This window comes from Taudactylus pleione, unplaced genomic scaffold, assembly GCF_031769625.1.
Source record: "Taudactylus pleione unplaced genomic scaffold, aTauple2 ptg001569l, whole genome shotgun sequence".
Taxonomy (NCBI): Eukaryota; Metazoa; Chordata; class Amphibia; order Anura; family Myobatrachidae; genus Taudactylus; species Taudactylus pleione.
In genome coordinates, this window is record NW_028285966.1 from 160,096 (window position 1) to 172,920 (window position 12,825).

The 12,825-nt window shown below is 35.3% G+C and overlaps 6 non-coding genes across 6 annotated transcripts; all 6 read left to right on the forward strand.

Annotated features, from left to right (window-relative positions):
- The first annotated feature begins 258 nt into the window (after positions 1 to 258).
- TRNAN-GUU (transfer RNA asparagine (anticodon GUU)) lies at positions 259 to 332 on the forward strand. Its single transcript has one exon. It is a non-coding gene; the product is annotated as a tRNA-Asn (tRNA).
- A 1,437-nt stretch (positions 333 to 1,769) lies between these two features.
- Positions 1,770 to 1,843, forward strand: TRNAN-AUU (transfer RNA asparagine (anticodon AUU)). The gene has a single exon. It is a non-coding gene; the product is annotated as a tRNA-Asn (tRNA).
- Positions 1,844 to 2,917: 1,074 nt separating this feature from the next.
- TRNAN-GUU (transfer RNA asparagine (anticodon GUU)) lies at positions 2,918 to 2,991 on the forward strand. Its single transcript has one exon. It is a non-coding gene; the product is annotated as a tRNA-Asn (tRNA).
- A 3,777-nt stretch (positions 2,992 to 6,768) lies between these two features.
- On the forward strand, positions 6,769 to 6,842 carry TRNAN-GUU (transfer RNA asparagine (anticodon GUU)). The gene has a single exon. It is a non-coding gene; the product is annotated as a tRNA-Asn (tRNA).
- A 2,682-nt stretch (positions 6,843 to 9,524) lies between these two features.
- TRNAN-GUU (transfer RNA asparagine (anticodon GUU)) lies at positions 9,525 to 9,598 on the forward strand. The gene has a single exon. It is a non-coding gene; the product is annotated as a tRNA-Asn (tRNA).
- Positions 9,599 to 12,214: 2,616 nt separating this feature from the next.
- On the forward strand, positions 12,215 to 12,288 carry TRNAN-GUU (transfer RNA asparagine (anticodon GUU)). Its single transcript has one exon. It is a non-coding gene; the product is annotated as a tRNA-Asn (tRNA).
- Positions 12,289 to 12,825: the final 537 nt, after the last annotated feature.

The window sequence follows — 12,825 nt, forward strand, 5'->3', positions numbered from 1 at the left end:
GACTAACTGAAATCCCCCTATTTCAACCCTTTTATAACTGGATTGATTCGCCCCCATCACGACTAAGATATTTTCACACCCTGACAAAATTCTCAATTTACAGGGTATAATCCTGTTATTTCTTACTTTGCACATGTTCATATTATAGTGTCCATTTGTAAGAAATGATCCAAGTTAGAAACTTTTAAGCAGTTTAAGTTCAGTTCTGCTGGTTCATCTTCGCTTACTGATAATATTCATTAGAAAGCACTTTCACGTGTCTCTGTGGCGCAATTGGTTAGCGCGTTCGGCTGTTAACTGAAAGGTTGGTGGTTCAAGCCCACCCAGGGACGTGTTTAGTATTTGTTATTCTGTGGCAGGAGGATTCTTTATTTGACGAAATTTACCAGACATTTGTCTTCATTTTACCTCAATACACAAACTTACATGGAAATTAACAGCTATGACTTTACTAACTCTACATCCATGGCTTTCCAGCTTGTGTTAGATAATACTAGAAAGAACTTTACAAATTGAAAACTAGAGATCAGTCCTAAGAAGATATAGAGAATAAGCTAAAAATTCACAGTGACTTTTAGCCAGAAGAATAAGAAAATTGAATTAATATATACCAGATACTGGGATTCCCTGGGTTAATTCTGAGAAGTTGATTCAATTATTTACAAAGGGGGTAAGTTAACCTTGCAACAGTATAGTAACACCAGTTACAGCAGTTGAAATTGGACCCCTAGCAACCCGATATCACTTTTTTTGCAGCATTATGGGGCTACAACAAATTGCTGCAAGTTTGGAGCTACCGTAAGTGTGGCTTATAGTCAGTTACTCACAGGAAATGTGGTGTATCAGCTCTTTGAATCAACCCCAAATTGTTTGCATGTAATTTTCATGATAACTATATGTAACTCAGCAGTCCTCTGGGGCATCAGAAGAAAATGAAAACAGTGAAAAATTTTGGTCAGGAATGTTATTCTTCACTTGATATATTGAAGCAAATTTTGGTTCCAAAATCTTATCTGGAGAATGCGGAATGGATTACATTTAGAAATAACATCTCAAAAACATCCATTAGCCTCAAGTTTAGTGAAATCCCATTATCGTTGGTATTTAGTACCTTAATGATTTCATAAAATGTTTCCTTCTATATCACCATTGTGTTGGAGACTTTGTGGGGCTGAGGAAACTGTCCCACATCTGGTGGCACTGTCCCAACTTACTTCAATTGTGGACAGATATACATTGTCTTACTTACCTTCTCATACAAATTTTAGTGCCCAACTCCCTGTCATATTCCCTTTTATCTCATTATATTTCTGATTTTCCTAAGTATACCCACAAATTTATAACACATATTTTGAGTGCTACCAAATGCCATATAGCTTTATATTGAAAAAACTCAGTTCCACCATTCTCTATCTTTATTTTAAATACAATTTGGCACATCTATCATTGTGAATACATCACCAGAGTTTTTCATATCACTGCAAATAAGTTCTCATATACTTGGATCCTTGGACTAACTGAAATCCCCCTATTTCAACCCTTTTATAACTGGTTTGATTCGCCCCCATCATGACTAAGATATTTTCACACCCTGACAAAATTCTCAATTCACAGGGTATAATCCTGTTATTTCTTACTTTGCACAACTTCATATTATAGTGTCCATTTGTAAGAAATGATCCAAGTTAGAAACTTTTAAGCAGTTTAAGTTCAGTTCTGCTGGTTCATCTTCCCTTACTGTTAATATCCATTAGAAAGCAATTTCACGTGTCTCTGTGGTGCAATTGGATAGCGCGTTAGGCTATTAACAAAAAGGTTGGTGGTTCAAGCCCACCCAGGGACGTGTTTAGTATTTGTTATTTTGTGGTATTAGACAAAATTTAACAGGCATTTGTCTTCATTTTACCTCAATACACAAACTTACATGGAAATTAACAGCTATGACTTTACTAACTCTACATCCATGGCTTTCAACTAGTGTTAGATAATACTAGAAAAAACTTTACAAATTGAAAACAAGAGATCAGTCCTAAGAATATATAGAGAATAAGCTAAAAATTCACAGTGACTTTTAGCCAGAAGAATAAGAAAATTGAATTAATATATACCAGATACTGGGATTCCCTGGGTTAATTCTGAGAAGTTGATTCAATTATTTACAAAGGGGGTAAGTTAACCTTGCAACAGTATAGTAACACCAGTTACAGCAGTTGAAATTGGACCCCTAGCAACCCGATATCACTTTTTTTGGAGCATTATGGGGCTACAACAAATTGCTGCAAGTTTGGAGCTACCGTAAGTGTGGCTTATAGTCAGTTACTCACAGGAAATGTGGTGTATCAGCTCTTTGAATCAACCCCAAATTGTTTGCATGTAATTTTCATGATAACTATATGTAACTCAGCAGTCCTCTGGGGCATCAGAAGAAAATGAAAACAGTGAAAAATTTTGGTCAGGAATGTTATTCTTCACTTGATATATTGAAGCAAATTTTGGTTCCAAAATCTTATCTGGAGAATGCGGAATGGATTACATTTAGAAATAACATCTCAAAAACATCCATTAGCCTCAAGTTTAGTGAAATCCCATTATCGTTGGTATTTAGTACCTTAATGATTTCATAAAATGTTTCGTTCTTTATCACCATTGTGTTGGAGACTTTGTGGGGCTGAGGAAACTGTCCCACATCTGGTGGCACTGTCACCAACTTACTTCCATTGTGGACAGAGATACATTGTCTTACTTACCTTCTCATTGGAATTTTAATGCCCAACTCCCTGTCATATTAACTTTTATCTCATTATATTTTTGATATTGTAAGAAATGATCCAAGTTAGAAACTTTTATGCAGTTTAAGTTCAGTTCTGCTGGTTCATCTTCCCTTACTGATAATATCCATTAGAAAGCACTTTCACGTGTCTCTGTGGCGCAATTGGTTAGCGCGTTCGGCTGTTAACTGAAAGGTTGGTGGTTCAAGCCCACCCAGGGACGTGTTTAGTATTTGTTATTCTGTGGCTGGAGGATTCTATTTTTGACGAAATTTACCTGGCATTTGTCATCATTTTACCTCAATACACAAACTTACATGGAAATTAACAGCTATGACTTTACTAACTCTACATCCATGGCTTTCCAGCTAGTGTTAGATAATACTAGAAAGAACTTTACAAATTGAAAACAAGTGATCAGTTCTAAGAAGATATAGAGAATAAGCTAAAAATTCACAGTGACTTTTAGCCAGAAGAATAAGAAAAATTTATTAATATATACCAGATACTGGGATCCACTGGGTTAATTCTGAGAAGTGGATTCAATTATTTAAAAAGGGGGTAAGTTACCTTGCAAATGTCTAGTAATACCAGTTACAGCAGTTGAAATTGGACCCCTAGTAACAACATATCACTTTTTTATGCAGCATTATGGGGCTACAACAAGTTGGTGCAAGTTTGGAGCTACCATAAGTGTGGCTTATAGTCAGTTACTCACAGGAAATGTGGTGTATCAGCTCTTTGAATCAACCCCAAATTGTTTGCATGTAATTTTCAAGACAACTATATGTCACTCCGCATTCCTCTGGGGCATCAGAAGAAAATAAAAACAGTGAAGAATTTTGGTCTGGAATGTTATTCTTCACTTGATATATTGCAGCAAATTTTGGTTGCAAAATCTTATCTGGAGAATGCGGACTGGATTACATTTAGAAATAACATCTCAAAAACTTCCATTAGCCTCAAGTTTAGTGAAATCCCATTATCGTTGGTATTTAGTACCTTATTGATTTCATAAAATGTTTCCTTCTTTATCACCATTGTGTTGGAGACTTTGTGGGGCTGAGGAAACTGTCCCACATCTGGTGGCACTGTCCCAACTTACTTCCATTGTGGACAGAGATACATTGTCTTACTTACCTTCTCATTGGAATTTTAATGCCCAACTCCCTGTCATATTCCCTTTTATCTCATTATATTTTTGATATTGTAAGAAATGATCCAAGTTAGAAACTTTTATGCAGTTTAAGTTCAGTTCTGCTGGTTCATCTTCCCTTACTGATAATATCCATTAGAAAGCAATTTCACGTGTCTCTGTGTCGCAATTGGTTAGCGCGTTCGGCTGTTAACCGAAAGGTTGGTAGTTCAAGACCACCCAGGGACGTGTTTAGTATTTGTTATTTTGTGGTATTAGACAAAATTTACCAGGCATTTGTCTTCATTTTACCTCAATACACAAACTTACATGGAAATTAACAGCTATGACTTTACTAACTCTACATCCATGGCTTTCCAGCTAGTGTTAGATAATACTAGAAGGAACTTTGCTAATTGAAAACAAGTGATCAGTCCTAAGAAGATATAGAGAATAAGCTAAAAATTCACAGTGACTTTTAGCCAGAAGAATAAGAAAAATGTATTAATATATACCAGATACTGGGATCCACTGGGTTAATTCTGAGAAGTTGATTCAATTATTTAAAAAGGGAGTAAGTTAATCTTGCAACAGTATAGTAACACAAGTTACAGCAGTTGAAATTGGACCCCTAGCAATCCGATATCACTTTTTTATGTAGCATTATGGGGCTACAACAAATTGGTGCAAGTTTGGAGCTACCATAAGTGTAGCTTATAGTCAGTTACTCACAGGAAATGTGGTGTATCAGCTCTTTGAATCATCCCCAAATTGTTTGCATGTAATTTTCAAGACAACTATATGTAACTCAGCATTCCTCTGGGGCATCAGAAAAAAATAAAAACAGTGAAGAATTTTGGTCAGGAATGTTATTCTTCACTTGATATATTGAATCAAATTTTGGTTCCAAAATCTTATCTGGAGAATGCGGACTGGATTACATTTAGAAATAACATCTCAAAAACATCCATTAGCCTCAAGTTTAGTGAAATCCCATTATCGCTGGTATTTAGTACCTTAATGATTTCATAAAATGTTTCCTTCTTTATCACCATTGTGTTGGAGACTTTGTGGGGCTGAGGAAACTGTCCCACATCTGGTGGCACTGTCCCAACTTACTTCCATTGTGGACAGAGATACATTGTCTTACTTACCTTCTCATTGGAATTTTAATGCCCAACTCCCTGTCTTATTCCTTTTTATCTCATTATATTTCTGATATTCCTAAGTATACCCACAAAATTTATAACACATATTTTAAGTGCTAGCAAATGCCATATAGCTTTATATTGAAAAAACTCAGTTCCACCATTCTCTATCTTTATTATAAATACAATTTGGCACATCTATCATTGTGAATACATCACCAGAATTTTTCATAACACTGCAAATAAGTTCTCATATACTTGGATCCTTGGACTAAGTGAAATCCCCCTATTTCAACCCTTTTATAACTGGATTGATTCGCCCCCATCATGACTAAGATATTTTCACACCCTGACAAAATTCTCAATTCACAGGGTATAATCCTGTTATTTCTTACTCTGCACAAGTTCATATTATGGTGTCCATTTGTTAGAAATGATCCAAGTTAGAAACTTTTAAGTAGTTTAAGTTCAGTTCTGCTGGTTCATCTTCGCTTACTGATAATATCCATTAGAAAGCACTTTCACGTGTCTCTGTGGCGCAATTGGTTAGCGCGTGTCCCAGCTTACTTCCATTGTGGACAGAGATACATTGTCTTACTTACCTTCTCATTGGAATTTTAATGCCCAACTCCCTGTCATATTCCCTTTTATCTCATTATATTTCTGATATTCCTAAGTATACCCACAAATTTATAACACATATTTTAAGTGCTAGCAAATGCCATATAGCTTTATATTGAAAAAACTCAGTTCCACCATTCTCTATCTTTATTATAAATACAATTTGGCACATCTATCATTGTGAATACATCACCAGAATTTTTCATAACACTGCAAATAAGTTCTCATATACTTGGATCCTTGGACTAACTGAAATCCCTCTATTTCAACCCTTTTATAACTGGATTGATTCGCCCCCATCATGACTAAGATATTTTGACACCCTGACAAAATTCTCAATTCACAGGGTATAATCCTGTTATTTCTTACTTTGCACAAGTTCATATTATAGTGTCCATTTGTAAGAAATGATCCAAGTTAGAAACTTTTAAGTAGTTTAAGTTCAGTTCTGCTGGTTCATCTTCGCTTACTGATAATATCCCTTAGAAAGCACTTTCACGTGTCTCTGTGGCGCAATTGGTTAGCGCGTGTCCCAACTTACTTCCATTGTGGACAGAGATACATTGTCTTACTTACCTTCTCATTGGAATTTTAATGCCCAACTCCCTGTCATATTCCCTTTTATCTCATTATATTTCTGATATTCCTAAGTATACCCACAAATTTATAACACATATTTTAAGTGCTAGCAAATGCCATATAGCTTTATATTGAAAAAACTCAGTTCCACCATTCTCTATCTTTATTATAAATACAATTTGGCACATCTATCATTGTGAATACATCACCAGAATTTTTCATAACACTGCAAATAAGTTCTCATATACTTGGATCCTTGGACTAACTGAAATCCCCCTATTTCAACCCTTTTATAACTGGATTGATTCGCCCCCATCATGACTAAGATATTTTGACACCCTGACAAAATTCTCAATTCACAGGGTATAATCCTGTTATTTCTTACTTTGCACAAGTTCATATTATAGTGTCCATTTGTAAGAAATGATCCAAGTTAGAAACTTTTAAGTAGTTGAAGTTCAGTTCTGCTGGTTCATCTTCGCTTACTGATAATATCCATTAGAAAGCACTTTCACGTGTCTCTGTGGCGCAATTGGTTAGCGCATTTGGCTGTTAACTGAAAGGTTGGTGGTTCAAGCCCACCCAGGGACGTGTTTAGTATTTGTTATTCTGTGGCTGGAGGATTCTATATTTGATGAAATTTACCTGGCATTTGTCATCATTTTACCTCAATACACAAACTTACATGGAAATTAACAGCTATGACTTTACTAACTCTACATCCATGGCTTTCCAGCTAGTGTTAGATAATACTAGAAAGAACTTTACAAATTGAAAACAAGTGATCAGTTCTAAGAAGATATAGAGAATAAGCTAAAAATTCACATTGACTTTTAGCCAGAAGAATAAGAAAAATTTATTAATATATATCAGATACTGCGATCCACTGGGTTAATTCTGAGAAGTGGATTCAATTATTTAAAAAGGGGGTAAGTTACCTTGCAAATGTCTAGTAATACCAGATACAGCAGTTGAAATTGGACCCCCAGTAACACAATATCACTTTTTTATGCAGCATTATGGGGCTACAACAAATTGGTGCAAGTTTGGAGCTACCATAAGTGTGGCTTATAGTCAGTTACTCACAGGAAATGTGGTGTATCAGCTCTTTGAATCAACCTCAAATTGTTTGCATGTAATTTTCAAGACAACTATATGTCACTCCGCATTCCTCTGGGGCATCAGAAGAAAATAAAAACAGTGAAGAATTTTGGTCTGGAATGTTATTCTTCACTTGATATATTGCAGCAAATTTTGGTTGCAAAATCTTATCTGGAGAATGTGGACTGGATTACATTTAGAAATAACATCTCAAAAACTTCCATTAGCCTCAAGTTTAGTGAAATCCCATTATCGTTGGTATTTAGTACCTTAATGATTTCATAAAATGTTTCCTTCTTTATCACCATTGTGTTGGAGACTTTGTGGGGCTGAGGAAACTGTCCCACATCTGGTGGCACTGTCCCAACTTACTTCCATTGTGGACAGAGATACATTGTCTTACTTACCTTCTCATTGGAATTTTAATGCCCAACTCCCTGTCATATTCCCTTTTATCTCATTATATTTCTGATATTCCTAAGTATACCCACAAATTTATAACACATATTTTGAGTGCTACCAAATGCCATATAGCTTTATATTGAAAAAACTCAGTTACACCATTCTCTATCTTTATTATAAATACAATTTGGCACATCTATCATTGTGAATACATCACCAGAATTTTTCATAACACTGCAAATAAGTTCTCATATACTTGGATCCTTGGACTAACTGAAATCCCCCTATTTCAACCCTTTTATAACTGGATTGATTCGCCCCCATCACGACTAAGATATTTTCACACCCTGACAAAATTCTCTATTTACAGGGTATAATCCTGTTATTTCTTACTTTGCACATGTTCATATTATAGTGTCCATTTGTAAGAAATGATCCAAGTTAGAAACTTTTAAGCAGTTTAAGTTCAGTTCTGCTGGTTCATCTTCACTTACTGATAATATTCATTAGAAAGCACTTTCACGTGTCTCTGTGGCACAATTGGTTAGCGCGTTCGGCTGTTAACTGAAAGGTTGGTGGTTCATGTTTAGTATTTGTTATTCTGTGGCAGGAGGATTGTTTATTTGACGAAATTTACCAGACATTTGTCTTCATTTTACCTCAATACACAAACTTACATGGAAATTAACAGCTATGACTTTACTAACTCAACATCCATGGCTTTCCAACTAGTGTTAGATAATAATAGAAAGAACTTTACAAATTGAAAACAAGTGATCAGTCCTAAGAAGATATAGAGAATAAGCTAAAAATTCACAGTGACTTTTAGCCAGAAGAATAAGAAAAAATGTATTAATATATACCAGATACTGGGATCCACTGGGTTAATTCTGAGAAGTTGATTCAATTATTTACAAAGGGGGTAAGTTAACCTTGCAACAGTATAGTAACACCAGTTACAGCAGTTGAAATTGGACGACTAGCAACCCGATATCACTTTTTTATACAGCATATGGTGCTACAACAAATTGGTGCAAGTTTGGAGCTACCATAAGTGTGGCTTATAGTCAGTTACTCACATTAAATGTGGTGTATCAGCTCTTTGAATCAACCCCAAATTGTTTGCATGTAATTTTCAAGACAATTATATGTAACTCTGCATTCCTCTGGGGCATCAGAAGAAAATAAAAACAGTGAAGAATTTTGGTCAGGAATGTTATTCTTCACTTGATATATTGCAGCAAATTTTGGTTCCAAAATATTATCTGGAGAATGCGGGAATCGATCCCACTACCTCTCGCATGCTAAGCAAGCACTCTATCATTTGAGCTAATTCCCTTTGATGTTAAAAGCATTTACACCACTCTCACCAAGAGGACTGGATTACATTTAGAGATAACATCTCAAAAACATCCATTAGCCTCAAGTTTAGTGAAATCCCGTTATCGTTGGTATTTAGTACCTTAATGATTTCATAAAATGTTTCCTTCTTTATCACCATTGTGTTGGAGACTTTGTGGGGCTGAGGAAACTGTCCCACATCTGGTGGCACTGTCCCAACTTACTTCCATTGTGGACAGAGATACATTGTCTTACTTACCTTCTCATTGGAATTTTAATGCCCAACTCCCTGTCATATTCCCTTTTATCTCATTATATTTTTGATATTGTAAGAAATGATCCAAGTTAGAAACTTTTATGCAGTTTAAGTTCAGTTCTGCTGGTTCATCTTCCCTTACTGATAATATCCATTAGAAAGCAATTTCTCGTGTCTCTGTGGCGCAATTGGTTAGCGCGTTCGGCTGTTAACCGAAAGGTTGGTAGTTCAAGACCACCCAGGGACGTGTTTAGTATTTGTTATTTTGTGGTATTAGACAAAATTTACTAGGCATTTGTCTTCATTTTACCTCAATACACAAACTTACATGGAAATTAACAGCTATGACTTTACTAACTCTACATCCATGGCTTTCCAGCTAGTGTTAGATAATACTAGAAAGAACTTTACAAATTGAAAACAAGTGATCAGTCCTAAGAAGATATAGAGAATAAGCTAAAAATTCACAGTGACTTTTAGCCAGAAGAATAAGAAAAATGTATTAATATATACCAGATACTGGGATCCACTGGGTTAATTCTGAGAAGTTGATTCAATTATTTAAAAAGGGAGTAAGTTAATCTTGCAACAGTATAGTAACACAAGTTACAGCAGTTGAAATTGGACCCCTAGCAATCCGATATCACTTTTTTATGTAGCATTATGGGGCTACAACAAATTGGTGCAAGTTTGGAGCTACCATAAGTGTAGCTTATAGTCAGTTACTCACAGGAAATGTGGTGTATCAGCTCTTTGAATCATCCCCAAATTGTTTGCATGTAATTTTCAAGACAACTATATGTAACTCAGCATTCCTCTGGGGCATCAGAAAAAAATAAAAACAGTGAAGAATTTTGGTCAGGAATGTTATTCTTCACTTGATATATTGAATCAAATTTTGGTTCCAAAATCTTATCTGGAGAATGTGGACTGGATTACATTTAGAAATAACATCTCAAAAACATCCATTAGCCTCAAGTTTAGTGAAATCCCATTATCGCTGGTATTTAGTACCTTAATGATTTCATAAAATGTTTCCTTCTTTATCACCATTGTGTTGGAGACTTTGTGGGGCTGAGGAAACTGTCCCACATCTGGTGGCACTGTCCCAACTTACTTCCATTGTGGACAGAGATACATTGTCTTACTTACCTTCTCATTGGAATTTTAATGCCCAACTCCCTGTCTTATTCCTTTTTATCTCATTATATTTCTGATATTCCTAAGTATACCCACAAAATTTATAACACATATTTTAAGTGCTAGCAAATGCCATATAGCTTTATATTGAAAAAACTCAGTTCCACCATTCTCTATCTTTATTATAAATACAATTTGGCACATCTATCATTGTGAATACATCACCAGAATTTTTTATAACACTGCAAATAAGTTCTCATATACTTGGATCCTTGGACTAAGTGAAATCCCCCTATTTCAACCCTTTTATAACTGGATTGATTCGCCCCCATCATGACTAAGATATTTTCACACCCTGACAAAATTCTCAATTCACAGGGTATAATCCTGTTATTTCTTACTCTGCACAAGTTCATATTATGGTGTCCATTTGTAAGAAATGATCCAAGTTAGAAACTTTTAAGTAGTTTAAGTTCAGTTCTGCTGGTTCATCTTCGCTTACTGATAATATCCATTAGAAAGCACTTTCACGTGTCTCTGTGGCGCAATTGGTTAGCGCGTGTCCCAGCTTACTTCCATTGTGGACAGAGATACATTGTCTTACTTACCTTCTCATTGGAATTTTAATGCCCAACTCCCTGTCATATTCCCTTTTATCTCATTATATTTCTGATATTCCTAAGTATACCCACAAATTTATAACACATATTTTAAGTGCTAGCAAATGCCATATAGCTTTATATTGAAAAAACTCAGTTCCACCATTCTCTATCTTTATTATAAATACAATTTGGCACATCTATCATTGTGAATACATCACCAGAATTTTTCATAACACTGCAAATAAGTTCTCATATATTTGGATCCTTGGACTAACTGAAATCCCTCTATTTCAACCCTTTTATAACTGGACTGATTCGCCCCCATCATGACTAAGATATTTTGACACCCTGACAAAATTCTCAATTCACAGGGTATAATCCTGTTATTTCTTACTTTGCACAAGTTCATATTATAGTGTCCATTTGTAAGAAATGATCCAAGTTAGAAACTTTTAAGTAGTTTAAGTTCAGTTCTGCTAGTTCATCTTCGCTTACTGATAATATCCCTTAGAAAGCACTTTCACGTGTCTCTGTGGCGCAATTGGTTAGCGCGTGTCCCAACTTACTTCCATTGTGGACAGAGATACATTGTCTTACTTACCTTCTCATTGGAATTTTAATGCCCAACTCCCTGTCATATTCCCTTTTATCTCATTATATTTCTGATATTCCTAAGTATACCCACAAATTTATAACACATATTTTAAGTGCTAGCAAATGCCATATAGCTTTATATTGAAAAAACTCAGTTCCACCATTCTCTATCTTTATTATAAATACAATTTGGCACATCTATCATTGTGAATACATCACCAGAATTTTTCATAACACTGCAAATAAGTTCTCATATACTTGGATCCTTGGACTAACTGAAATCCCCCTATTTCAACCCTTTTATAACTGGATTGATTCGCCCCCATCATGACTAAGATATTTTGACACCCTGACAAAATTCTCAATTCACAGGGTATAATCCTGTTATTTCTTACTTTGCACAAGTTCATATTATAGTGTCCATTTGTAAGAAATGATCCAAGTTAGAAACTTTTAAGTAGTTGAAGTTCAGTTCTGCTGGTTCATCTTCGCTTACTGATAATATCCATTAGAAAGCACTTTCACGTGTCTCTGTGGCGCAATTGGTTAGCGCATTCGGCTGTTAACTGAAAGGTTGGTGGTTCAAGCCCACCCAGGGACGTGTTTAGTATTTGTTATTCTGTGGCTGGAGGATTCTATATTTGATGAAATTTACCTGGCATTTGTCATCATTTTACCTCAATACACAAACTTACATGGAAATTAACAGCTATGACTTTACTAACTCTACATCCATGGCTTTCCAGCTAGTGTTAGATAATACTAGAAAGAACTTTACAAATTGAAAACAAGTGATCAGTTCTAAGAAGATATAGAGAATAAGCTAAAAATTCACATTGACTTTTAGCCAGAAGAATAAGAAAAATTTATTAATATATATCAGATACTGCGATCCACTGGGTTAATTCTGAGAAGTGGATTCAATTATTTAAAAAGGGGGTAAGTTACCTTGCAAATGTCTAGTAATACCAGATACAGCAGTTGAAATTGGACCCCCAGTAACACAATATCACTTTTTTATGCAGCATTATGGGGCTACAACAAATTGGTGCAAGTTTGGAGCTACCATAAGTGTGGCTTATAGTCAGTTACTCACAGGAAATGTGGTGGATCAGCTCTTTGAAGCAACCTCAAATTG